Source organism: Ovis canadensis, chromosome 22, assembly GCF_042477335.2.
Source record: "Ovis canadensis isolate MfBH-ARS-UI-01 breed Bighorn chromosome 22, ARS-UI_OviCan_v2, whole genome shotgun sequence".
NCBI classification, from domain to species: Eukaryota; Metazoa; Chordata; class Mammalia; order Artiodactyla; family Bovidae; genus Ovis; species Ovis canadensis.
Window position 1 is genome coordinate 51,300,195 of NC_091266.1, and position 24,889 is coordinate 51,325,083.

The window sequence follows — 24,889 nt, forward strand, 5'->3', positions numbered from 1 at the left end:
ACAAAGAAACACACACAGAGACACATACACACACACAGAGCCCTCTCTTGATCACTGTCAGCTCCTTAAGTATACCCTGTGGTAGCTAAGGGCTTCTTCCCTTGTGGCTTAGACGGTAAAGCGTCTGCCTACAATGCGGGAGACCCGGCTTCGATCCCTGGGTCGGGAAGTTCCCTTGGAGAAGGAAATGGCAACCCACTCCAGTATTCTTGCCTGGAAAATCCCATGGACGAAGGAGCCCAGTAGGCTACAGTCCATGGGGTCGCAAAGAGTTGGACACAACTGAGCGACTTCACTTCAGCTTCATGGTAGCTAAAGAGCTTCCCTGGGGACTCAGTTGGTAAAGAATGCACATGCAATGCAGAAGACACAGGTTCAATCCCTGGGTCAGGAAGATCCCCTAGAGAAGGAGATGGTTACCCACTTCCGTATTCTTGCCTATGAAATCTCATGGACGGGGGAGCCTGGTGGACTCAGTCTATGAGATTGCAAGATTTGGACATGTGGCTTAGCCATGATTCAGCCACCAACTGCCACCACTATGGGGGCTAAAGATCAGATCAGAAGCAAAATTTTGAAGTAGATGGTAAAGAAATTGCTCATTCCATCACTAATCTTTGCGCAAAATTTTGAAGTAGATGGTAAAGAAATTGCTCATTCCATCACTAATCTTTGCTCCTGGTAATCCTTCACTAACAGAACCTAGCCGTTACCACTTTTCTGGGGAGCACCTATTCATTCAACTTTCTCAGTTATTTGATGTTGTTATTGTTTAGTCAGTATGTTGCATCCAATGCTTTAAAACCCAATGGACTGCAGCATGCCAGACCTCCCTGTCCTTCACTATCTCCCGGAGTTTGCTCAAATTCACGTCCATTTAATTGGTGATGCTATCTAACCATCTTATCCTCTGCCTCCTTCTTTTGCCCTCAATCTTTCCCAGCATCAGGGTCTTTTCCAATGAGTTGGTTCTTCACATCAGATGGCCAAAGTATTGGAACTTCAGCTTCAGCATCAGTCCTTTCAGTAGATATTCAGAGTTGATTTCCTTTAGGATTGACTGGTTTGATCTCCTTACTGTCCAAGAAACTCTCCACAGTCTGCTCCAACACCACTCAATTGTTTGCTTTCTACCAAAACAAATCTGTTCTAGGCTTGGATTCATTCTCTCAAAGCCCTGGTAATTGACATACATCCATTAAACATATAGCTAATGTGTTAATATTAGTAATACAAAGAAGTTAGTTTCCCCTCCCTCATATTTAACACCCCAATCATTATATTCAGTTGCATAATACAAAGACTTAAGTTTTACCCAGTAGTAGAACTCATTAAACACTTCCATGAATATCATACAGTTGGATGACTACCTAATTATGATAATATTTTAGAATTGTATATTAATAGTGATACTACCTTAGCTTTTTGTAATGCTTATAATCTCATTTCTTGAAGTAAGTTAGCTGCATACTAACTTAATGCAGAGAACCAGTCTACCACTGATGTGGAATGTGTAAGGCAGTGTTGGGTGATATGTAAACATTTGGAATTAAGAAGCATTGAAATATATGTTCATTTGTAAATTGTCTTTTTTTCTTTTGAAATCCAAAACAGAATGTCACTAGTTTTAGTTTGAAATAAATTATAAAAGGTGAGTGGATTTAAATCAAAAGGTTATATAACTAATAGAGCAGGGGAAAATAACAAATTTACTAAGGCAGTTCTGAAATTATTTAAACTTGATAAGCTGCACTAGCTCACTTACTCTTCATAAAAAACTTTTCGGTGGGTGATGCAGCTATTCTGTCCCCATTTATCAGCTAACGAAACCAAGGCTGAAAGGGTTAGTGACTTGTCATATCTAGACAACAGCAAGCCTGAATCCTCTCTTCTGACAGTTGTCAAGTTCTTTTTATTCTATATCAAGATATTAAAACAGACTTGCCTTACGATTGGTTATGTTCATAAATATGTGTATATTTATAGTAATAAAAGTATTTTGTGTATGACTATGTACCTCTCATTTATTACTGAAAATACGTGCATACAGATAAGACTTCATGTGTTCTAAACTTACAGAACTAATTTGGATAAGTTCTTAGAAAGGAAATATTAGACAAATATCTTGCTGAAAGTAGAATGCAGGTAACAGTGTTATATGAAGAAACGTGACTTTCAAATTTACCTATAAAATGCATTTCCAAAGAAATCGATACTGTTATATATATTTTGTATGCACTTAACACCATTTCTGATGTTCTTTTTAGGCTCTTGATAGTAAGTAAATAATATTTGAGGGAGTAGTAAAACTTATTTAAACATGATTTTTTCAGCACAACAAACTTTTGAGTGGAACACAAAAACGTTATAAAAGAAGAAATATTTGGAAAGAATTTCCCAAGATGGGAATAAAGCATATGCTATGATTAGACTAAATATTAGATTGACTTTTCCTTGCTTTATTTGGGAGAGCAGAGGATAATAGAAATGCAATTTCAAGGGACTGAATTCTGTTTTCCCCAGTCATCTACAAATATAAAATAGCACACACACACACACACACACACACACACACACAAAAGATCTCCATCTATTTATTTATAAGACTATGGGGAGAAGAATGAGGTTGTGAATCATGGTTTAGATTTAGCTAATATGTCCTAAATAGCAAAAGCATACTGATTTTGATGAAATGAATGTGATGCTTTCAAAAGTAAGCTTTGGGAAAGATCAAATAACTGACAAAAAGAACATTAATTTTTTAATTTAAAAAGAAAAATCCCAAACACTCTCTTAATCTAGAAAGGGCAGGTGTCAGCAGGTTGACATCTTGCAAATTTGACTTTAGCATTGCTATTCTGAAGTAGAATTTTCTATAATCGTTAGATTTAATCTCAAGGGACCATTATCACAAGTGAGAAGTTACTAGAGGAGAATGAGTCCATGTAGAAGGTTGGGTGGATCCCTTCGCTGTTCCCCTGAAATTATCACAGCATTGTTAATCGGCTGTATCATAATACAAAATAAAAAGTGCAAAATATAAAAGACGAGAAGTTAACCTGCACCTGAATTTCAGTAGTGTGAAAATATAGTTTATTTCTGTGACAGTTTAATTTTAAAATGTGTGAAATATTTATAAATATATAGGGTATTTAAATGTCATCTCTTTAAAAGTATGGAAGATGAAGTCGGTGAAAAGTGAGTATTTGAATCTACCAGCATACAATCCAGGCTGTCAATAGTTTGAATCTAGCTTAACGTCATTCTAAAACCAACAGAGCTCCTTGACATTGGCCTCATCAATGGCTTTTTTTTTTTTTTGGAGTTAATACCAAAAGCATAGATAGCAAAAGCAAAAATAAGCAAGTGTTATTACATCAATTAATGTTTATTAAATCAGTATGTTATTTTTAAATATGCAAAGGCTTATCTTACAGTCTTTCTAATATTGTGCTTATCTTTTCCATGAATGTTCTTGTTTTCTACTGAGTGAAGTATAAAGATTTGTCTTTCTATGTCTGTATTCTGTTTCTTTCTGTCTTGGAATTGTCAGTTAACACATCAAGTCCTCCCCATTAATCTGTCTATATTATTCAACTTCAAAGCCGAGAACTCCATTACACATCACATAACTTACGTTGGCTGTTTACTTTTGCTTTGATTTCAGTTAACTGAATTAAAGATGTTTTGCTCTTCTTGCTTGGTGTCATGGGTAGGCTGATACTTCACCCAGTAATGTTTGTAAAATATTGTTTTAATTATATGAGAAATATGTGCATCTGAAGGAACAGAATGGTAAATAGTGTAAGGAACTGGGTGTGTAGTGTAAAGACTGGTAAATAAAGAACTTTGGTAATTTCTACCAAATTATTACAGTTGAAATTTGTAACTGTTTTTTTTTAATTAATGAAAAAATGTATTGTGTCATAGAATTCCATTATAATCAACTTTTATGAATGCTAGTATTGTGGACTATATCATATTTTGTGCTATTTTGAAACCTCCTTTGAGTTAGAGATCTTTACTTTAGTGACATCTTACTGGTACCCAAGTAAAGCACTTTTTATAACTAAAAAGACAGAGCCTCCCTTTGACCCTGTCATTGCTACTATCCTGTACTTGGCTGTCCTTTTTGTTGTAAATTAAAATAGATGAAGGCTGTTGAGCCAAGTCAATGATGGAGGCTAATTTAATGTGAAGTAATTGATGAACTCTAAATTGTCCCACTTTTCCTTTTTGAAACACACTGAGTAGAGCTTCAAATTCCAGACAGAGTATTTTGATTTATGCTTTTTGTCACATGGATACTGAGCAACTCATTGTAGATAAAGAAACAGGAGTTAACAATTTATAAATACTTTCATGGTTTCTGTTTATTTGACTGTAAAACAGTCAGAGAAATGGGCCCAGCTTAAATATACTACTGCTGCTACTGCTACTAAGTCACTTCAGTCGTGTCCGACTCTGTGCAACCCCATAGATGGCAGCCCACCAGGCTCCCCCATCCCTGGGATTCTGCCGGCAAGAACACTGGAGTCAGTTGCCATTTCCTTCTCCAATGCATGAAAGTGAAAAGTCAAAGTGAAGTCTCTCAGTCGTGTCCGACTCTTAGTAACCCCATGGACTGCAGCCTACCAGGCTCCTCCATCCATGGGATTTTCCAGGCAAGAGTACTGGAGTGGGGTACTACTAGAGTAACCATTTTTTAAAAAAGGAATGCTATCTGAGAGAGGGAATGGGGGCATATAGAGATTACCAAGTTAATGCAACTAGTTAAATGCTATGAGGCAAACTATTCTAAAAGAGGGGAAAAAATCAAGTAAGGGGATAAAAACCCCATAGTAACATGTGACACCATGATTTTGGTGAATTTTGGTGAATCTGAATGCCCTTGAACCAGAATTTACAAGAGGAGAGATACAATAGGCATCCCAGCATGATGGAACTGCCTTGCATATGGTATACTGTTAAAGTTCAGTAGAATTCAAAAGATGCTATAGTTGTTACTAGTGTCCAGAAGCAATGTAAGAGAGCAGCTCTCCAGAGATTACCATTACTAGCATCATTCTGTTCAGTGCTTTTTCCATTAGGTTATGTCAAAAAGACCATCCATAGTGCATGCACATGAACAGAATTGTGCTTCCTGCTCACACAGTCTGTGCAGAATAACTAACACAGAGGAACAAAAAGAAAATCAAGACTTTTGGGAATAATATTCTCACACCTTTTACTATTTGGTAGAAGTGTTAGGGGCTATTCTGTAAAGTTGCTGCTGCTAAGTTGCTTCAGTCGTGTCCAACTCTGTGCGACCCCAGAGATGGCAGCCCACCAGGCTCCCCCGTCCCTGGGATTCTCCAGGCAAGAACACTGGAGTGGGTTGCCATTTCCTTCTCCAATGCAGGAAAGTGAAAAGTGAAAGTGAAGTCACTCCGTCATGTCCAACTGTTAGCGACCCCATGGACTGCAGCCTACCAGGCTCCTCTGTCCATGGGACTTTCCAGGCAAGAGTACTGGAGTGGGGTGCCATTTTGTATTTATATACAAAAGTAAAAAAGTAATGTAATTTTTAAAAATTATAGTAACAACAAAAATGTAAGCTACTTAGGAATATTTCTAACAGATGTGCAACACTTTTATATAAAAGTTATAAAGTTTTATAAAGCTTTATCGAGAAATATTAATAAAGATCCAACTAAGTAGAGAGAGATACCTTTGTGGCTGGGAAGATTTACTGTAGTTAATATATGAGTTCTACTCAAATTGATCTGTAGAATTAATGAAATTGCCATTTCAACAGGGTTTTATATAATATAAAAGATAATTTTAAGATTTACATAGAAGAGCAAAGTATTGAGAATATCCAGGACGTTCCTGACAAAGAAGAATAAGATTAAATGACTTGCCTTTCAAGATATCCAGGTTTAATATGTAGCTAGAGTAATGGAGAAAGTGCATATTTTGCACAGGGGTAGAGAGATATAGAGAGGCCAGCAAAATCCCACATGTTTGGAAACTTGATATACATCAGTGATGATTATTTGGGATAAAATAAATAAGTTATAACCTCATACAACAACGTGGATAATTGTTAGAAACATATGCTTAAATAAAAAGAGCAAGTTGTAAAGGACTGTTCACAGCTAGAGAACGTTTGTATAAACATCAGAAAGCACCAGAACTATTGACAATAGTGGTTACCTTTGGAGTGGGAAAGTGGGGGAATGAAATGGGAAAGGAGCACACAGGTGGGTGGGAATTTTAGTCACATTTCTAATTCTTTAGTAGGGTGATGATTCTGATGTTCATTTTATTATGCTTTTAATTGAATACAGGGAACATATGCATTAAAGCATATGTATTTATATACATTAAAATATAATCTTTTGTGTATGTCTATCTAACTATTTTGAAATAAACATATTAAATAAATAGAAGAAAGAAAAACCAGGATACTTTAGAAATAGATGAAAATATTTTTGCCTTTTCTAATATCAAAATTTAATGTAGTGCTTGCATAACGATAGATCACTCTTGGAACTAAATAAAACGTCCAGAAATATGGACTTCCCTGATGATCCAGTGCTTAAGAATCTGCCTTGCAATGCAGGGGAGGTGGGTTCAATCCCTGGTCAGGGAGCTAGATGCCAGGTTGTGAAGCAACTAAGCCCACACACCACAATGAAAGATACCACATGACACAACTGAGATCCTGTGTGATGCAACTAAGACCCCAAACAGCCAAATAAATAAATAAATCTTTATAAGGAAAAGTCCAGAGACAGACCTCACATGAATATATAAAAACCTGTGGGAGTTTGATCTATGACTTGATTTCCATATTAGTGGGGAAAAGATAAGCTATTTAATAAACCATGGTGGGATATTTGATTATCCATACTGAAAAAATGAAAAAAAATTTTTAATGAAGTAGGATGTCAACTTGAACAAAAAATAAACTCAGATTAAAATTAATAAAATTTCTTTTAAAACAAAAGCTAAAGTTTTCAACTAAAAAAAAAAAAAATTACAGGACAGGATCTCAGTAAGTTTAAGATGCACATGAATTTCTGGGTAAATAGCAAAAAAGAAGCTTGCATATGTGTGCCAGAGGCATGTACAAAACTTTCTTGGCAGTACATTTGTGACAGCAAAAACTGGAGCTAACACAGATGTCCATTTATAAATAAATTGTTCTGTATTCATCTAGTGAAACATTATGAGAGGAAGCAAAGAATTACCTACACAGGCATCACATGAATAAATCTCAAAATCATGACTTTGTTCATAGTGATGCTCACTTAACTTTGCATTCCAGGATGTCTGGCTCTAGATGAGTGATCACACCATCATGGTTATCTGCATCGTGAAGATCTTTTTTCGTATAGTTCTGTGTATTCTTGCCACCTCTTCTTAATTTCTTCTTCTTCTGTTAGGTCCATACCACTTCCGTCATGTCTTGTGCCCATCTTTGCATGAAATGTTCCCTTGGTATCTGTAGTTTTCTCAAAGAGATCTCTAGTCTTTCCCATTCTATTGTTTCCCTCTATTTCTTAGCATTGATCACTGAGAAAGGCTTTCTTATCTCTCCTTGCTATTCTTTGGAACTCTGCATTCAGATGGGTTTATCTTTCCCTTTCTCCTTTGCCTTTCACTTCTCTTCTTTTCACAGCTATTTGCAAGGCCTCAGACAACCATTTTGCCTATTTGCATTTCTTTTTCTTAGAGATGGTCTTGATCACTGCCTCCTGTACAATGTAGGAACATTCTCCATAGTTCTTCAGACACTCTATCAGATCTAATCTCTTGAATCTATTTGTCACTTCCACTGTAAAATTGTAAAGGATTTGATTTAGGTTATACCTGAATTGTCCAGTGGTTTTCCCTAGTTTCTTCAATTTCATTCTGAATTTGGCAATAAGGAGTTCATGATCTGAGCCACAGTCAGCTTCCGGTCTTGTTTTTGCTGACTGTATAAACTTCTCCATTTTTGGCTGCAAAGAATATAATCAGTCTGGTTTGGGTATTGAACATCGGGTGATGTCCATGTGTAGAGTCTTCTTTTGCGTTGTTCGAAGAGGGTGTTTACTATGACCAGTGTGTTCTATTGGCAAAGCTCTGTTAGCCTTTGCCCTGCTTCATTCTGTACTCTGAGGCTAAATTTGCCTGTTACTCTAGTATCTCTTGACTTCCTACTTTTATATTCAAGTCCCATATAATGAAAAGGACTGTTTTTTTGGATGTCAGTGGGTCTTGTAAATCTTCATAGAACTGTTCAATTTAGTTCAGTTCAGTGCAGTCTCTCAAACCGACTGTTTGCTACCCCATGGACTGCAGCAAACCAGGCCTCCCTGTCCATCACCAGCCCCTGGTATTTACTCAAACTCATGTCCATTGAGTCAGTGATGCCATCCAATCATCTCATCCTCTGTCGACCCCTTCTCCTCCTACCTTCAGTCTTTCCCAGCATCAGGGTCTTCTCCAACGAGTCAGTCCTTTGCATCCGGTGGCCAAAGTATTGGAGTTTCAGCTTCAACATCAGTCCTTCTAATGAATATTCAGGATTGATTTCCTCTAGGATGGACTGGCTGAATCTCCTTGTAGTCCAAGGGACTCTCAAGAGTCTTCTCCAACACCACAGTTCAAAACCATCAATTCTTCAATCCTCAGCTTTCTTTATAGTCCAACTCTCACATCCATACATGACTGCTGGAAAAACCATAGCTTTGACTAGATGGACCTTTGTTGGCAAACTAATGTCTCTGCTTTTTAATATGCTGTCTACGTTGATCATAGCTTTTCTTCCAACCAGTAAGCATCTTTTAATTTCTTGGCTGCAGTCACCATCTGTAGTGATTTTGGAGCCCACCCAAAAATAAAGTCAGCCCCTGTTTCCACTCTTTGCCCATCTATCTGCCATGAAGTGATGGGACCAGATGCCATGATCTTCGTTTCCTGAATGTTGAGCTTTAAGCCAACTTTTTCACTCTCCACTTTCACTTTCATTGAGAGGCTCTTTGGTTCTTTGCTTTCTGCCATAAGGGTGGTGTCATCTGCATATCTGAGGTTATTGATATTCCTCCCAGCAATCTTGATTCCAGCGTTTGCTTCATCCAACCCAGTGTTTCTCATGATGTACTCTGAATATAAGTTAAATAAGTAGGGTGATAATATACAGCCTTGACATACTCCTTTTCCCATTTGGAACCAGTCTGTTGTTCCATGTCCAGTTCTAACTGTTGCTTCCTGACCTGCATATAGGTTTCTCAAGAGGCAGGTCAAGTGGTCTGGTATTCCCATCTCTTTCAGAATTTTCCACAGTTTGTGGTGATCCACACAAAGGCTTTTGCATAGTCAATAAAGCAGAAATAGATATTTTGGGGGAATTCTCTTGCTTTTTCAATGATCCACAATGATCCAACAGACGTTGGCAATTTGATCTCTGGTTCCTCTCTGCCTTTTCCAAATCCAGCTTGAACATCTGGAAATTCATGATTTACGTATTGTTGAAGCCTGGCTTGGAGAATTTTGAGCATTACTGTTCAGCTTCAGCTTTTTCAGCATTATAGGTCCAGGCATAGACTTGGATTACTGTGATATTGGATGGTTTGCCTTGGAAACGAACAGAGATCATTCTGTCGTTTTTGAGATTGCATCCAAGTACTGCATTTCAGACTCTTTTGTTCACTATGTTGGCTACTCCATTTCTTCTAAGGGATTCTTGCCCACAGTAGTAGATGTAATGGTCAGCTGAGTTAAATTCACCCATTCTAGTCCATTTTAGTTTGCTGATTCCTAAAATGTCAATGTTCTGTGTCCTTTTTGACCACTTCCAATTTACCTTGATTCATGGACCTAACATTCCAGTCTCCTATGTAATACTGCTCTTTACAGCATTGGACTTTACTTCCATCATCAATCACATCCACAACTGGGTGGTGTTTTTGCTTTGGCTCCATCTCTTCGTTCTTTCTGGAGTTATTTCTCCACTGATCTTCAGTAGAATATTGGGCACCTACTGTCCTGGGGAGTTCATCTTTCAGTGTCCTATCTTTTTGCCTTTTCATACTGTTCATGGGATTCTCAAAGCAAGAATACTGAAGTGGCTTGCCATTTCCTTCTCCAGTGGAGCATGTTTTTTCAGACCTCTCCACTATGACCCATCCATCTTGGGTGGCCCTACACAGTATGGCTCATAGTTTCATTGAGTTAGACAAGGCTGTGGTCCATGTGATCAGATTGGTTAGGTTTCTGTGATTGTGGTTTTTATTCTGTCTGACCTCTGATGGAGAAGGATAAGAGGCTTATGGAAGAATTCATTTGAATCAGTTCTGATGAGATGGATGAAACTGGAGCCGATTATAAAGAGTGAAGTAAGCCAGAAAGAAAAACACCAATACAGTATACTAACACATATATATGGAATTTAGGAAGATGGCAATGACGACCCTGTATGCAAGACAGGGAAAGAGACACAGATGTGTATAACGGACTTTTGGATTCAGAGGGAGAGGGAGAGGATGGGATGATTTGGGAGAATCACATTCTAACATGTATACTATCATGTGAATTGAATCGCCAGTCTATGTCTGACGCAGGATGCAGCATGCTTGGGGCTGGTGCATGGGTATGACCCAGAAAGATGTTATGGGGAGGGAGGTGGGAGGGGGGTTCATGTTTGGGAATAAAAAGAGAAAAATAAATAAATAAATAAAATAAAATTCATATGGAACCAAAAAAAAAAACAAAACAAAACAAAACAAAACAAAAAAAAGAGGCTTATGGAAGCTTTTTGATAGGAGAGACTGACTGAGGGGGAAACTGGGTCTTGTTCTGATGGGTGGGGCCATGTTCAGTAAATCTTTAATCCAATTTTCTATTGATGGGTTGGGCTGTGTTCCCTCCTTGTTATTTGACCTGAGGCCAAACATAGATGAAAACAATTTAAAACAAAGAGAGAAGTTAACAGAATATTCAGGATATAGGTCTCTGGAGGGAGACAGACACAATGAGAAAGGAACAGAGGAGCTTAAAAGATACTGATCACTCCTTTCCTTAAGCATCTGTGAGTAAGTGAACTGCTACAATAAAGTACCACAAATTATGTGGTTTGAAATAAAAATTTATTTTCTCCTAGCTCTAGAGTCTGTAAGCCCAAGGTGAATACATTGACAAGACTGGTTGCTTCTAAACCATGGAGGAGAGTCTGTTCCAGACAGCTCTCCTAGCTTCTGGTGATTTGCTGGCAACCTTCGGCATTCCTTGGTTTGTAGATAGATGATCCCGACTGTTTTCAGATAGAATTCTCCTTATGTCTCTGTCTCTTCACGTTACATTCCTCCTTCTCTGCACACTCATCTGAAAGCCTTCCTAGCCCACCAACCAGTCACTCCCACTATGTATAAGGTGACCCTTCCTTTCTGTCCCTGCAGCTGGTGTGGGTTCCTCTTTGGTGGAATGTTTAAATTATGTCATGTCTTTCTGTTCTCAGTGCTTAATACAGGACCAGAATCTGATCTGTACTCAGTAAATGTTTGCTTAACTAAGCCACGGATCTTAAATAACTGCATAAATTAGGCTATGTTTATGTTTCTTGTGTAGCTGGCTCTGACCTTGACCAGACTACCAATTTCCCTCTGAATTTTGAAAACTAAAAACTAAGTTCCTCCATTTCTGTTTTTCAAGTGTAAGTACACATTACAGTGATTCAAATACTAATACAGTTTTAGCATTACTAATAGATTAGCAATACTAATAGATTTTTAGCATTACATGTAGAAAAGTGTTCTTCATTTCCCAGAGTTTTAAATAGGATTGGTTAAAATCATAGAGGTATTGGTAAAAATAATACAGGGAAGGAATATGCTATACATTACTTGTCACACCGGTGATATCTTTTCATTTTGTTGAACTTATTGAATTTTATCTCAAGCCTCATTTTACTCTGAATCTGTGCTCCACCACAGACTGGCTCTCTACTTTGGTTAATATTTAACATTCACAGTACATTGGTGAGTGACATATGAATATACTTTTAAGATGTTTGCTACGCCTTTAGGAAGAGCCCCTAAATAGTTGAATGGAATAATTCACTATTCTATTTCTCCAAATTACCTGCTCAGATCACAGGGATTATGACAGAAAAGAGTTTGTATGTGCTTTTCCAGTTGGTTACTTTCTGAAGAATTTGATGACTTTTTCAGCCTTGAAAAAATTAGTTTAGGTGGCATATATTACTTACTCACAGACATGGCTGTCAGCCCACCAGGCTCCCCTGTCCATGGGATTTCCCAGGCAAAAAGACTGAAGTGGGTTGCCGTTTCCTCCTCCAGGGGATCTTCCCAACCCAGGAATCGAACCCACATTTCCTGCATTGGCAGGCAAATTCTTGACCACTGAGTCACCTGAGAAGCAATACTTTTAAAAGAAAAGTACAGTTAAAACCACATCTGCTTACCCTCTTACAGTCTAGAGGTCAGAAGCCTGAAGTCAGTGTTACCGAGCTGTCATCAAGGTGTTAGGGCACATCCCCTCCAGAAATTCTAGAATCCATTTTCTTGCCTTTTATGCCTTGCATTTACTTGCATTCCTTGGCTCCTGGCCCCTTTCTCCATTTGCAAAGCCTAGAATGTCACACCTTACTGTAGCAGTCACATTGCCCTGGCCTTCATCTTTTATAGTCAGGTCTTCCTCTGCCTCCCATTATAAAGACACCATGATTACATTTAGGGTCCTTCTGGCTAATCCAGGATAATCTCCCTATCTCAAAATCCTCAATTTAATCTCATATACAAAATCTCTCTTGCCAAATAAAATAATGTTCACAGGCTCCATGGATTAGAGCCTGAATGCTTTTCTGGTTGTGGTGGTTTGTTGTTGGGGGCCATTATTCAGCCCACCACAGCTGTTATCTGACCAAATCAGACAATACACTTTGCTGTGACTTTCATTTTATCCATGGATTTATTTAGTATCAATATTGCTTCACAATTTTAGACCCAATTCAAAATTCTGACATAAAAACATAATCCGTGAAGACATCTGATTTGTATCACACTGACCACCAGATGGCGAACTTTGTCACTGTATTCTTAATCCTAATCTTAAACTAATTCCAGAGTCTAAATATGCTAATTTAAAGTCAGTAAAAAGCCACCCAGTTTGGGATCACTTGAATTTTTATCATACTAGATCACTTCTGATGAGATTAACTACACACAATCAAGTTTTTTTTTTTACATTGTCCTCTGAGCCACCTTAATGCCTCTGAAACAGATTACTTAATCTAGTTCTAACATCAGTAAAAGATTCTTCAAGTAACAATTAACATCAACAAAAGATTCTTCCAGTATTGTATTCACTTATTTTTCCAAAAACTACTTGTGTATTTCCTAAATTTTATTGACTATATATAAATAATTAGAGTTAAGATAAATAATTGACTATTGACTGCTACCGCTGCTGCTGCTAAGTTGCTTCAGTCGTGTCCGACTCTGTGCGACCCCATGGACTGCAGCCTGCCAGGCTCCTCCACCCATGGGATTTTCCAGGCCAGAGTACTGGAGTGGGGTGCCATCGCCTTCTCCATGACTTGACTAATACTTATTTAATTGTAACTGACCATTATTTATCTTAATTGTAATTGTTTATATACAGGATTTCTTCTACACTTTGTTTTATTAATACTTTTATCTCAGGCAAGTACTAATCCTTGCCACTTTTATTCTGTAATATTACATAATTTATAAATAATATGCAAAATATGCCAACTGTTTATCATATGAAAAGTTATTGCTTTATTTCTCTAGTGTTTTTGTTTTCCAGGTCATACATTCTCATGATAGCAGTTCAGAAATTCAGAGGCATAGAAATAATGACAAATACTCCCCTTCTGTCACTGTTAGAGAAACTTTTGTATAAACGTTGGGGAAAATATAAACTTAAATGAATTAAAATTCATGTTCTAAAGATAAAACTTTCTTCCCTTTCCTCCCAGGCATAGGGATATAGGTATAGTTTAGATATAGATACTATAAGTGAAAGTCGCTCAGTCGTGTCCGAGTCGGCAACCCTGTGGACTATACAGTCCATGGAATTCTCCAGGCCAGAATACTGGAGTGGGTAGCCATTCCCTTCTCCAGGGGATCTTCCTGACCCAGGAACTGAACCGGGGTTTCCTGCACTGCAGGAGGATTCTTTACCAGCTGAGCCACAAGGGAATCCCATAGGTGATTTAAATATAGTTATATAATTGGAATAATTCTTTACAGTGATCTTTTTTATTTTGTACTTCATGCAAAATATTGTATCAGTTATACAATGTGTGTGTATTAGTAGATCAGTCGTGTCCAACTCTGAGACTCCATGGACTGTAGCCTGCCAGGTTCCTCTGTCCGTGGGATTTCCCAGGCAAGAATGCTGGAGTGGATTGCCATTTCCTTCTCCAGGAGAATCTTCCCAGCCCAAGGATCAAACTTTGGTCTCCTGCATTGCAAGCAGATTCTTTACCATCTGAGCCACCAAGGAAGCCCATTAATTGTACTGGTCCTCCCCTATTCCATCTCTTCACCCCTCAACCTTAAGTAAACATCATACCAAATCATGTTTTTTAATATATATATACACATACATACATATATATATAATTTTTTGTGATTTCTGGGTTTTTTTGTATATTACCATTACTTTTCATGTGAAGTTCTATCCTTGACATATGCCAATGTCATTAAAATTTTTTTGAAGACATAATTTTAATGGTCATAAATAATTAACCTTTTGGTACTCCAGTTTATTTGGCCAAATTGTCCTCACATTTTCACTAGTATAAGCTATGCTTTGGCAGAAATTCATAAGTTTTGCTTGTGTCTCTGATTGCTTCATTAATATAGAGTCATAAAGTGGAATTACTGAGTCAAAGAATATATGCACTAATGATGTTCTTGATATCTGTTAGCAAATAGCTTTCCAGAAAGGCCAAACCATTTGGATTCTCTTAATATAATTACTAAAGCTTTTCATTAATTTTTGCTAATTAAATTAAAATACTCTTTGATGTTTTCTTGTTACCAATTTATCTTATGAATCTCTTCCCTTTTATATTATTGATATTACCTACATAATAAAGTATATATAAAAATCATCATTATCCAACCTACTGTACTAATATTGGAGGACAAATGTAATTTCTATAGATGGCAAGAATTAGATGCTGGAACAGAGAATAAATACTCTTTACCTAATTAGCCTAGGGTTCTCTAGCTTCTTATTTTGAGACTAGACTAGTATATATGGGACTAGACTTTAGCTAGTCCCATATATACTTTGTGAGTTACTGTTCCTTAAGAAACTTGGAGCCTGACCTCACAAAGTTATTGTGAAAGATATAATCACTTTCAAAGTGTGGTATTCCTAAAGGACTCATTGTATTAATGAAAAGGTATATCAGTAGATAATACTTAAAATGATATTTAAAAATTCACAAACTCTTAATCTCTTTTTAATACTGTTTATTTGAAAGGGTTCAGAGATCTTTTCATAAGAAGAGAGTACTATTTCCAACATTATACCCTGTCTTCCTGCCCTTTTGTTTGCACTAACAAAAATCTTGCCATATTTGATACATTTTTCTCTGAAAGGTATGTTTTGCATCATTTCCAGTTAAGTGTTTTAAGTCAGCAGAATATAGTGAACTATCATAAATTTTATTGTAAGTTCAAGCTGAAATGTTAGCAGCAGAATGGCTATAGGGTAGCATTTAACTCATTTATTTGCTGTATGTATTTGCTAATGTCTGTGATACATATTCCTTAGACTGATGAGCTTACAATAGCTTCCAACTTGAATTAAAATATGATTTTGGTCTCTTTCTCTTTTTAAAATTTTGTGGTCAGTGCAACATTTAAACTAGAGGGTCATTTGCTTAGTCATTTTACTTTTTGTATCAAGTAAGCAATCATTTGGGGAAATAAATTATTATTGTTTTATTAGGAGTCTTAGAGAGGAAGCATGCATGGGTTTTGTTGAAAACTGTGGCATTCAGTGGATTGAGTAATAATTTATGTGATAGTCTTTTATTACTGATATGGAGAAGAGCTATATGAAAAGTAGCAGAGGCAATTGAATTTTCATGCCTACTTTAATGGTATTTATAAAAACTCTTTCACTTTCCTATAGTCTATATAATTTGTTTGAAATTTGTCTACTTGGCTTTCCAGTGGCTGATGGATATATGATGTTTTCTTAGTTAACAAAGCTTTAAACATCCAATACCGTGACAGAGTTCCTTTCCTGTTTGTTGATATGTCAACAACCCATTCTGATACCATGCATGTCCAGCTCCTGTATATTACAGGGTTTGGTAATTAAAGTGTGTGTCGAATGAATGATTGATACAAATGTAGTCCTGTTTTTCAAATCCTGGATCACAAACTAATTCCAATGTGTCTGAAAAGTAAAATCTTATTTCCTGTGGTTACTCTAACTAAAAAAGGACTAGAAAAGGCAGGGTGAAAAAAGATTTGTGGGATTCAGAAATGAGATAGTTTGAAAGATTCTGAGAGAAAGAAGGCATGAAAGGAAAGGAAAAATATACAGGATTTTGTAGTATGTAGAAGAAGGATAAAGGACTCTATTCTCAAAAAAGCAGAATTGTGAGATAAAATAATTATTCTGACCCAAATTATTTAATTGTCATGATGTGGCTCATTTGAATTCTACACATACTTTAAGTGTCAGTCTGACAGACTTCTTAAGGCCTTTAGTACCAGTCCAGCCTATGGAAATATGATCTTTTTCTGAGATCCTAGCATCTGTTTATGTCACTCACTTGACAACTCTTCACACATTTGCATTTCTGACTTGTTTTGCCATTAAAGTATTCTATTGTCAGTTAACATTTCATACCTTAAATCTCAATTTTGTAAGTAGAATATAAATCTGGAAGATACGCACTCTGCCCTGATTCTTGTTAAACTCCACAGCCTTAGCAAAGCATCTTATATTATGGAAGATTCTCAATTTTCCAGTGTTTGAGAGCCCCTTGGACTGCAAGGAGATCCAACCAGTCCATCCTAAAGGAGATCAGCGCTGGGTGTTCATTGGAAGGACTGATATTCAAGCTGAAACTCCAATATTCTGGCCACCTGATGCGAAAAGTTGACTCATTTGAAAAACCCTGATGTTGGGAAAGATTGAAGGCAGGAGGAGAAGGAGACAACAGAGGATGAGATGGTTAGATGGCATCACTGACTCAATGGACATGAGTTTGGGTAAACCCCAGGAGTTGGTGATGGACAGGGAGGCCTCGCGTGCTGCAGTTCATGGGGTCGCAAAGAATCGAACAGGACTGAGCGACTGAACTGAACTGACTGATTGAGTGTAATATATACCACTGTTCACCAAATAAACTAACTCACCCTTTATTAAAAGCTAAAATAGCATTGAAAGAGCATGCAGACTTGGGTGAAATTTAGAAGCTTGGAAACGTGTAGTTCATGAGTAAGTTATTTAGTTTGGTCATATGATAATCCTGAGATGAAGGACTGATGCTTGTGAGTCAAGATAGTATCAATATAAAGGGTGTGATAAATGGAAAGGGGATACATGAATTAGATTATTTACATTTTAGAGATGGTGGTTCTAATGAGTACTGAACTGGAATTAATTCCAAAGTGTATCCCTTGAGCTGAAAGTGTGTTCAGTCATAATTGCAGGACTTATGATAAATTGTCTTTGCCCCAAGACAGATTACAAAACTGGCACTGAGTCAAGAGAGAGTAATTGTAGGGGAATAGAAACCCGTCTGGACATCTGCTAGAAGGCACATTCTGCTGAAAGCTGAAGATAGGATCAATTCTTGACTTGCTTTGCCTGTAACTTCACCTCTCAGAAGGTTGAGGGAATAATGGAGGTCCAGGTTGGGGGAGTATAAGTCCTGAGAGAGAGGGGAAATTGATTATATCATTTTAGAGTATATAAAAGTGAGGAAAAGGAATATAGGCGCTAAGCATATATAGTACACCAGATTTTAACAGGATAGATTACAAAATGTTTACAGAAAATCTGTTTGATCACATGGCAAAAGATGCTAAAATAAAATTGACTATCCTAACAATTAATCCAGAGAAGGCAATGGCAACCCCCTCCAGTACTCTTGCCTCGAAAATCCCATGGACAGAGGAGCCTTGTAGGCTGCAGTCCATGGGGTTGCAAAGTGTCGGACACGACTGAGTGACTTCACTTTCACTTTCCTGCATTGGAGAAGGAAATGGCAACCCATTCCAGTGTTCTTGCCTGGAGAATCCCAGGGACAGCAGAGCCTGGTGGGCTGCCATCTATGGGGTCACACAGAGTCAGACCCTACTGAAGCAACTTAACATCAGCAGCAGCAACAGCAGCAATTAATCATTCATTTGTTTATTCCTTGATTTAGTCAGTAAAAGCAATGATTTTAAGAGAATCTAAAGCAGCTGGTGAATTAAGACCAGATCTGTACTTCTTACTTTTTTGTTAGGTTAACTTGACTGATACATCTATGATATGCTGCAGATACAATGTATCAATGCATCTGGACTTCAGCAAGGGATTTAACAGTATCTGATATTCTCTTGAAGTAAACAGAAAAGTGTAATACTATAGTTATTATTGATGGTTTCTGAGGAAGGGGCAATAACTAGCACTTTTTTCTCCACTTATCTTCTAAATAAACATGAACTAAACAATTAAATGGTTGTATCTAAACATAATGAACTCCAGAATTAGCATAGTTACGTGCTGTAGATAATGCTAGAATAGAGCATAGCTTGCATGTAGGGATCATTCCAGATAAGAAGTTATGAGATGAATGATCAGAGTAGAATTGACAGGTTTTTCCTAAGAATAAGAGAGGCAGACCTGAGTTCCCAATTCATCAATAGAAAAAGTCACTCCTCCTATTGTCAATTATGGCGTTGATTATACACCCAGAGGAAATCAACAATTTTTCCAGATAACTCTAGTCTCAGCTTCAGGACAGAGGGCACCAAAACCAATCACTGCTTCTCTGGATATTCTCTTGGTAGCTGTGTGTGTGTGTGTGTATGTGTGTTAGTTACTCATTCAAGTCCGACTCTGTGACCCCATGGACTGTAGCCCACTGAGCTCCTCTGTCCGTGGAATTCTCCAGGCAAGAATACTGGAATGGTTAGCCATTTCCTTCCCAAGGGGATCTTCCCAACCCAGGAATCCAACCTGGATCTCCTGCATTGCAGACAGATTGGTTACTATCTGAGCTACCAGGGAAGCCCTAGCACCTGTAGCAGTCAGTTTTTATTTTATATTCAGAAAGCCCTGAGATGCATTAGAACAGTACATATATCAAATCAACTTCAATGACACTCTTTACCTAAAGCTGGGACTTTATCCGCAATATATCCCCCCATCTCCAGTTCAGTTCAGTCGCTCAGCATATCCAACTCTTTGTGACCCCATGAACTGCAGCACACCAGGCCTTCCTGTCCATCACCAATTCCTAGAGTTTACCCAAACTCATGTCCATTGAGTCAATGATGCCATCCAGCCATCTCATCCTCTGTTGTCCCCTTCTCCTTCTGCCCTCAATCTTTCCCAGTATCAGGGTCTTTTCCAATGAGTCAGTTCTTTGCATCAGGTGCCAAAGTGTGGAGTTTCAGCTTCAACATCAGTCCTTCCAATGAACACTCAGGACTGATCTCCTTTAGAATGGACTGGTTGGATCTCCTTGCAGTCCAAGGGACTCTCAAGAGCCTTCTCCAACACCACAGTTGAAAAGCATCAATTCTTCGGCACTCAGCTTTCTTTATAATCCAACTCTCACATCCATACATGACTACTGGAAAAACCATAGCCTTGACTAGACGGACCTTTGTTCGCAAAGTAATGTCTCTGCTTTTTAATATGCTGTCTAGGTTGGTCATAGCTTTTCTTCCAAGGAGCAGGCATTTTTTAATTTCATGGCTTCAGTCACCATCTGTAGTGATTTTGGAGCCCAGAAAAATAAAGTCAGTCACTGTTTCCACTGTTTCCCCATCTATTTCCCATGAAATGATGGGACCAGATGCCATGATCTTAGTTTTCTGAATGTTGAGCTTTAAGCCAACTTTTTCACTCTCCTCTTTCACTTTCATCAAGAGGCTCTTTAGTTCTTCACTTTCTGCCATAAGGGTGGTGTCATCTGCATATCTACAGTCCATAGAGTGGCACAAAGCTGGACATGTCTTAAACAACTTAGCACTCACCAACAAGGCAACTCACTGTCTTACTGTTTTCTTTGCCATCAAATGCTATTGACCTGGTCAAGGGAATAGAATAGGGGCTTGACACAAATGACAATATTGGAAAAGATAGCTGTTAGGCATGTTAGTTGGAAGTTGAAAGGATCAAAGAGAATTCTGCACTCAAGGAAAAATACATTAAAACAACAGTAACAATAAAATATGAAAACTTAAATATAATATGAAGTTTTGAATTTAGCTTAAAAAATTTACTTATAGAAGTGTTAGGTAGGGAACACTTGCTTTGATAGGAGTTCATGTAAGAAAAACCTGAAATTGTTGATTGGTTCCAACAATAGCATGTTTCTAAAAATAACAAGAAGCTATTTTTAAAGAAAGAGAAAAAAGGTACGTTAATTTAGAAGACTTAAGAGGGAAATTTCTACCATATTCCACAGTAATCAGATCACATCTAGAATATTGTGTTCATTTTACATTTTAAGAAGGTCGTTGAAAAACCAAATGCTGAAAACCATATTATATGAGATAGTTTTGTCTTTCTTAGGAAACTGAGTAAGCTCCTTGAGTATAGGACTGTGTTTCGTATCGCTTAAACATGAGAACCTGACCCTCTTCCCAGAACATTGGTATATTCCATAAATGTCTGTTGCAAAATAATGAATGAAAAATTTGAATGTTAGAATTGTTTATTTGAATATATTAGAAAAGTTTCAAACACATAACAAATTTAAAGCAGTTTTAGTGATATTAGAAGTATCATATTTAATTTTAATGGTCCACAAATGTCCCAAGAATAATGAACTTTCTAACAATGTTATAAACCTTTGGGGGAAAATACCATCTTAATAAAAAGTGGTTCTTCTGCTAGATATATTCAAGGATACTAGATAACCATCTGTAAGAAAAGTAATAGTACTTTTGATCCCACTTTAAAGGAAAATTTGAACCAGGTAACATTTAGGATTCCTTCCAGCTCTGAAAATGAGTTATTCCAATGAATCTGTTATTATCATTGATTTTCTAACATTCTGATTTTTGTGGTTTAACACACCATTCCAAGTGCGTAGGAAAGTCAGTTATACCAGTCATGAGTCATCTATGCTGCATCAAACTGCCCTTTACATTTTAAAAATCCAAATGATTGAAATTAGCTTTTTAAAATATTTCTATCATGCCTACTTTCAGAAAAGATTGAAAATAAATAATACTGCATATTAATCTGTCACAGTGATTAGTCTGAGCATCATAAGTACCTTCCAGTGGAGAATTAAATACATTATAGTAAGTAGATGTCTTATTTTACAAAGAAATATTTTACAAAAGAACAATTTTTAGAGTTTCTCAATAATGAACTGAAAATGACTCCATTAGCTAATAGCAAAATAATCACATTTTTCTTAAAGGAAAAAATATTTTTAAAACATTGTTTAAGAGGAAAATGCCAGTGTTTCAATCATTTATATCTTCAGGAAGATTTTAAGTACCGCTTGAAAAACTTCAAAATTATTGTCACAAACTACTTAAATGTTCAACATGAACTCCTTATACACTAAATGAAAAAGCTAACCGGATTATGTAGCATTTAGAATTTCTTAACCTAGAAGCGAGCATGTTGTGGTTCAGAATTGAAACTTGAGCTTGGTATTGATTCCCAGAATCAGGGAGAAAAAAAAAATCTTTCTTTAGTAAATTAATTCTTAAGGGGGGAGAAAAGCTACTGAAGGATTGATCTGAGTTTTATTGTAACAAGAGCCTCTAGTCATAAATGACTGGCACACAAGCAAGAGTCGATGTGTCATTTCTATTGTAATCAGCTGCTTTTATATTTCCAGGCGTCAAGGTTGCGTAGAGCATACTGAGTGCCGCTTGGATGTCAAAGTCATTCATTTGCTCTTCGTGAGAGCAGCACCACTATTTCTTCTCTTGCAACTTAGGCCTCTAACTTGGGGAAGTAATATATTCTACAGTGTGACTATAGGAGTATTCTTTGTGGGTAAAAAATTTTTTTTCAAGTGCAGGTTTCAAAATTTGAAATTATTTAGCTTCTCATTTTTGCTCGTTGAGGAGCAATATGTATTAAACATCCATTCTAGTGATCTAGCTTTTAAATGACCTTTTCAGTACTCATCCTTTGTTCATTTCGATTTGCTCAGATAAATTACAACCACCTGGCCTTTTGTATTAAAGAAGGTTACATACAAAATTGACCTTTCGAGTCTTACTGGGAGAGCTAGGTTCATTGTATTTGAGATTAACTGCTATTGCTGTTTTCTGGTTATGTCTTGAATAACTTTATTTGAGGAGGGTAAAGCCTATTTCTTTTGCCTGTTTGTTCCAAACTACTTCTAACACCAGAAGAATGGGCTATCTGTGCAGTACAAAAAGAAATTCTGTTTAAAAAAATAATCTGATTTTTTTTGAATCCTATGATGCCTGATATGTGTATGTTATTTCAGTTTATCTTAACCTTGATAAAACCAAAATTATCCTTTGACCATCTGCTCCTTGCCACCTTGCTTAGCAAAACTCAAACTTCTTTCTTTTTGTTGAACACTTTGAGCTCACACTTAAAGCCTGAGGAACTCTGGAACTTTGCATTTGCTCTTACCTCTGCCTGAAATGTTCTTTTTGGCTTTATTTGTTCTTGTTCCACTCACGTAATATTCCACTTGTTCCACTTCATTTTGTGGTCTCTGTTTCGTTAGGGTGAGCTCTATGGCTATGGAAATTTTTTATGTCTGGCCTGAGACATTGAAAAGTCCATGCAGGATTCACGAGTCTCTTTTCTGCCTTCACACTTAAGGAATCCCTGGGTTGAAATGGTAAGAGTCTTAGGACTGGAGCATCTGTATTGCTAAGTTACCAGATGCAAAGTTACCTGGAGTTATAGAAAGTTTATGTGAGCCAGACTTACAGTCTTTTTTGTGTTAAACTGAGTTTTGAGAATGCACACCTCCTCTGACTGAGTATTCAAGGTTTCAGGTCAAATGTGATTTCCGCAGAGACCTTCTGTAATCCTCCTGGTCTGCAGCGACTTCTCTCTCCACTGTCTTTCTCCCAACCCTTATATATTCTCTGTAGCAGTTTTTTCTTTAATATTTTCATTATTTGTTTATATATGTATATGGTGAACAAACAAGACTTTTATCTGCTGTTAACTATGCTTTTAAGTGTCCAGAGTAATTTTCAAAACTGTCAAGAAGCATTTCATTTTTTGACTTTTTGTTTTAATTATCAAAAAATACAAAGAGAACAAAATACTGCCTTACAAAACTCTGTTAAATTTTCTGTTGCTCATTAGAAAAGACGGTCTTGTATCAATCAGTACCTGAGCAGTTGGCTCTTCTAGATGAATCCATTCTGCATGATTTCTTTCATCTGGACATGAGATCATCTTTGGCAAAGTCAAAATCAGTGATGCCATCTCTGTCAATGTAGAATTAAGAATCCATATTTTAATTTTAAAGTTGTCCAAAGTAACCTTCAGAAATGTTTGCAGTAGTTTTACATGTCTTCAGCTTTTAGCTCACTAAGAAACAGATAAGGTTCTGTTGCTTTCAAATCTAGGCTACTTGAATAATTCCTCCAGATCACAAGGTTCCCCCAGTTGTCACTTTCCATTGTCCCAGTGGATGATCTAGAGGGATCCCTGGTATTTTTTTGCATGCTCACTTGCTCAGTTGTGTCCAGCTGTTTGCAACCCCATGGACTGTAGCCCACCAGGTTCCTCTGTCCATGAGATTTCCCAGGCAGGAATACTGGAGTGGGTAGCCATTCCCTTCTGGGGGGATCTTTACAACCCAGGGATTGAATCAGAGTCTCCTGCATTGCAGGTGGATTCTTTACCATCTGAGCCACCAGGGAAACCGATGTTTTTTCAGTAGCACGGAAATGCTTGCTACATAGAAACAAAAGACTCACCTCATATATCTGTTCCTAGAAAAGTGTCTGGAGCACAGTAAGAGCTCAGTAAAAGTTTTTTCACTGAGTGAGTGATCACAGCCAAATGTAGTCACCAAGTAAATCAAGAACTTCTATCAAATTGTTCTAAGACTAGGCATTTATTTATTTATTTAGATGGAGAGAGGGAAGGGAAGGAATGAAGACTCTGCCTAGAATCTAAATCTAAATTCTTCAAGATTCACCCTTTGGAGTACCAAGTAAAGAAGAATTTCAGCATCTGCTTCTGTTCCTTAGGAAATTCTTTGAGAAGACAGTAACAGTTGACTGAGAATTGTTTTCTTTTTTAAAAAATATTTATTTGTTTTATGTTTTTGGCTGTGTCAGGTCTTATTTGTGGTTCATGAGCTCAGTTGTGGTAGTGTATGAGCGTAGTTGCCCATGGCATGGGGGATCTTTGTTCAGATCCCCCTTTGTTCAGGGGTCGAATCTGCATCCCTTGCCCTGGAAGGCAGATTGTTGACCACTGGACCACTGGGGAAGTCCCTGAGAATTGTTTTCTTATTGCTACTGTGTGAAGATAAGTGCCACGTGATGTAACAGCCATGCTTGTTTTCTCATCAGTGAATTATATAAGACATGTTGCCGTATGTAAGATAAAAGCAAGTGTACACAAGTATATCATCTGCATAATCAAAATTTTGCATGGAATATCAACTGTTTACTATTACTAAGTGACCGAT

At 37.2% G+C, this 24,889-nt stretch overlaps 1 protein-coding gene across 3 annotated transcripts in view; it reads left to right on the forward strand.

Annotated features, from left to right (window-relative positions):
- Positions 1 to 24,889, forward strand: part of ATRNL1 (attractin like 1) — an 809,337-nt gene that overhangs the window by 498,532 nt on the left and 285,916 nt on the right. The window lies entirely within an intron of this gene.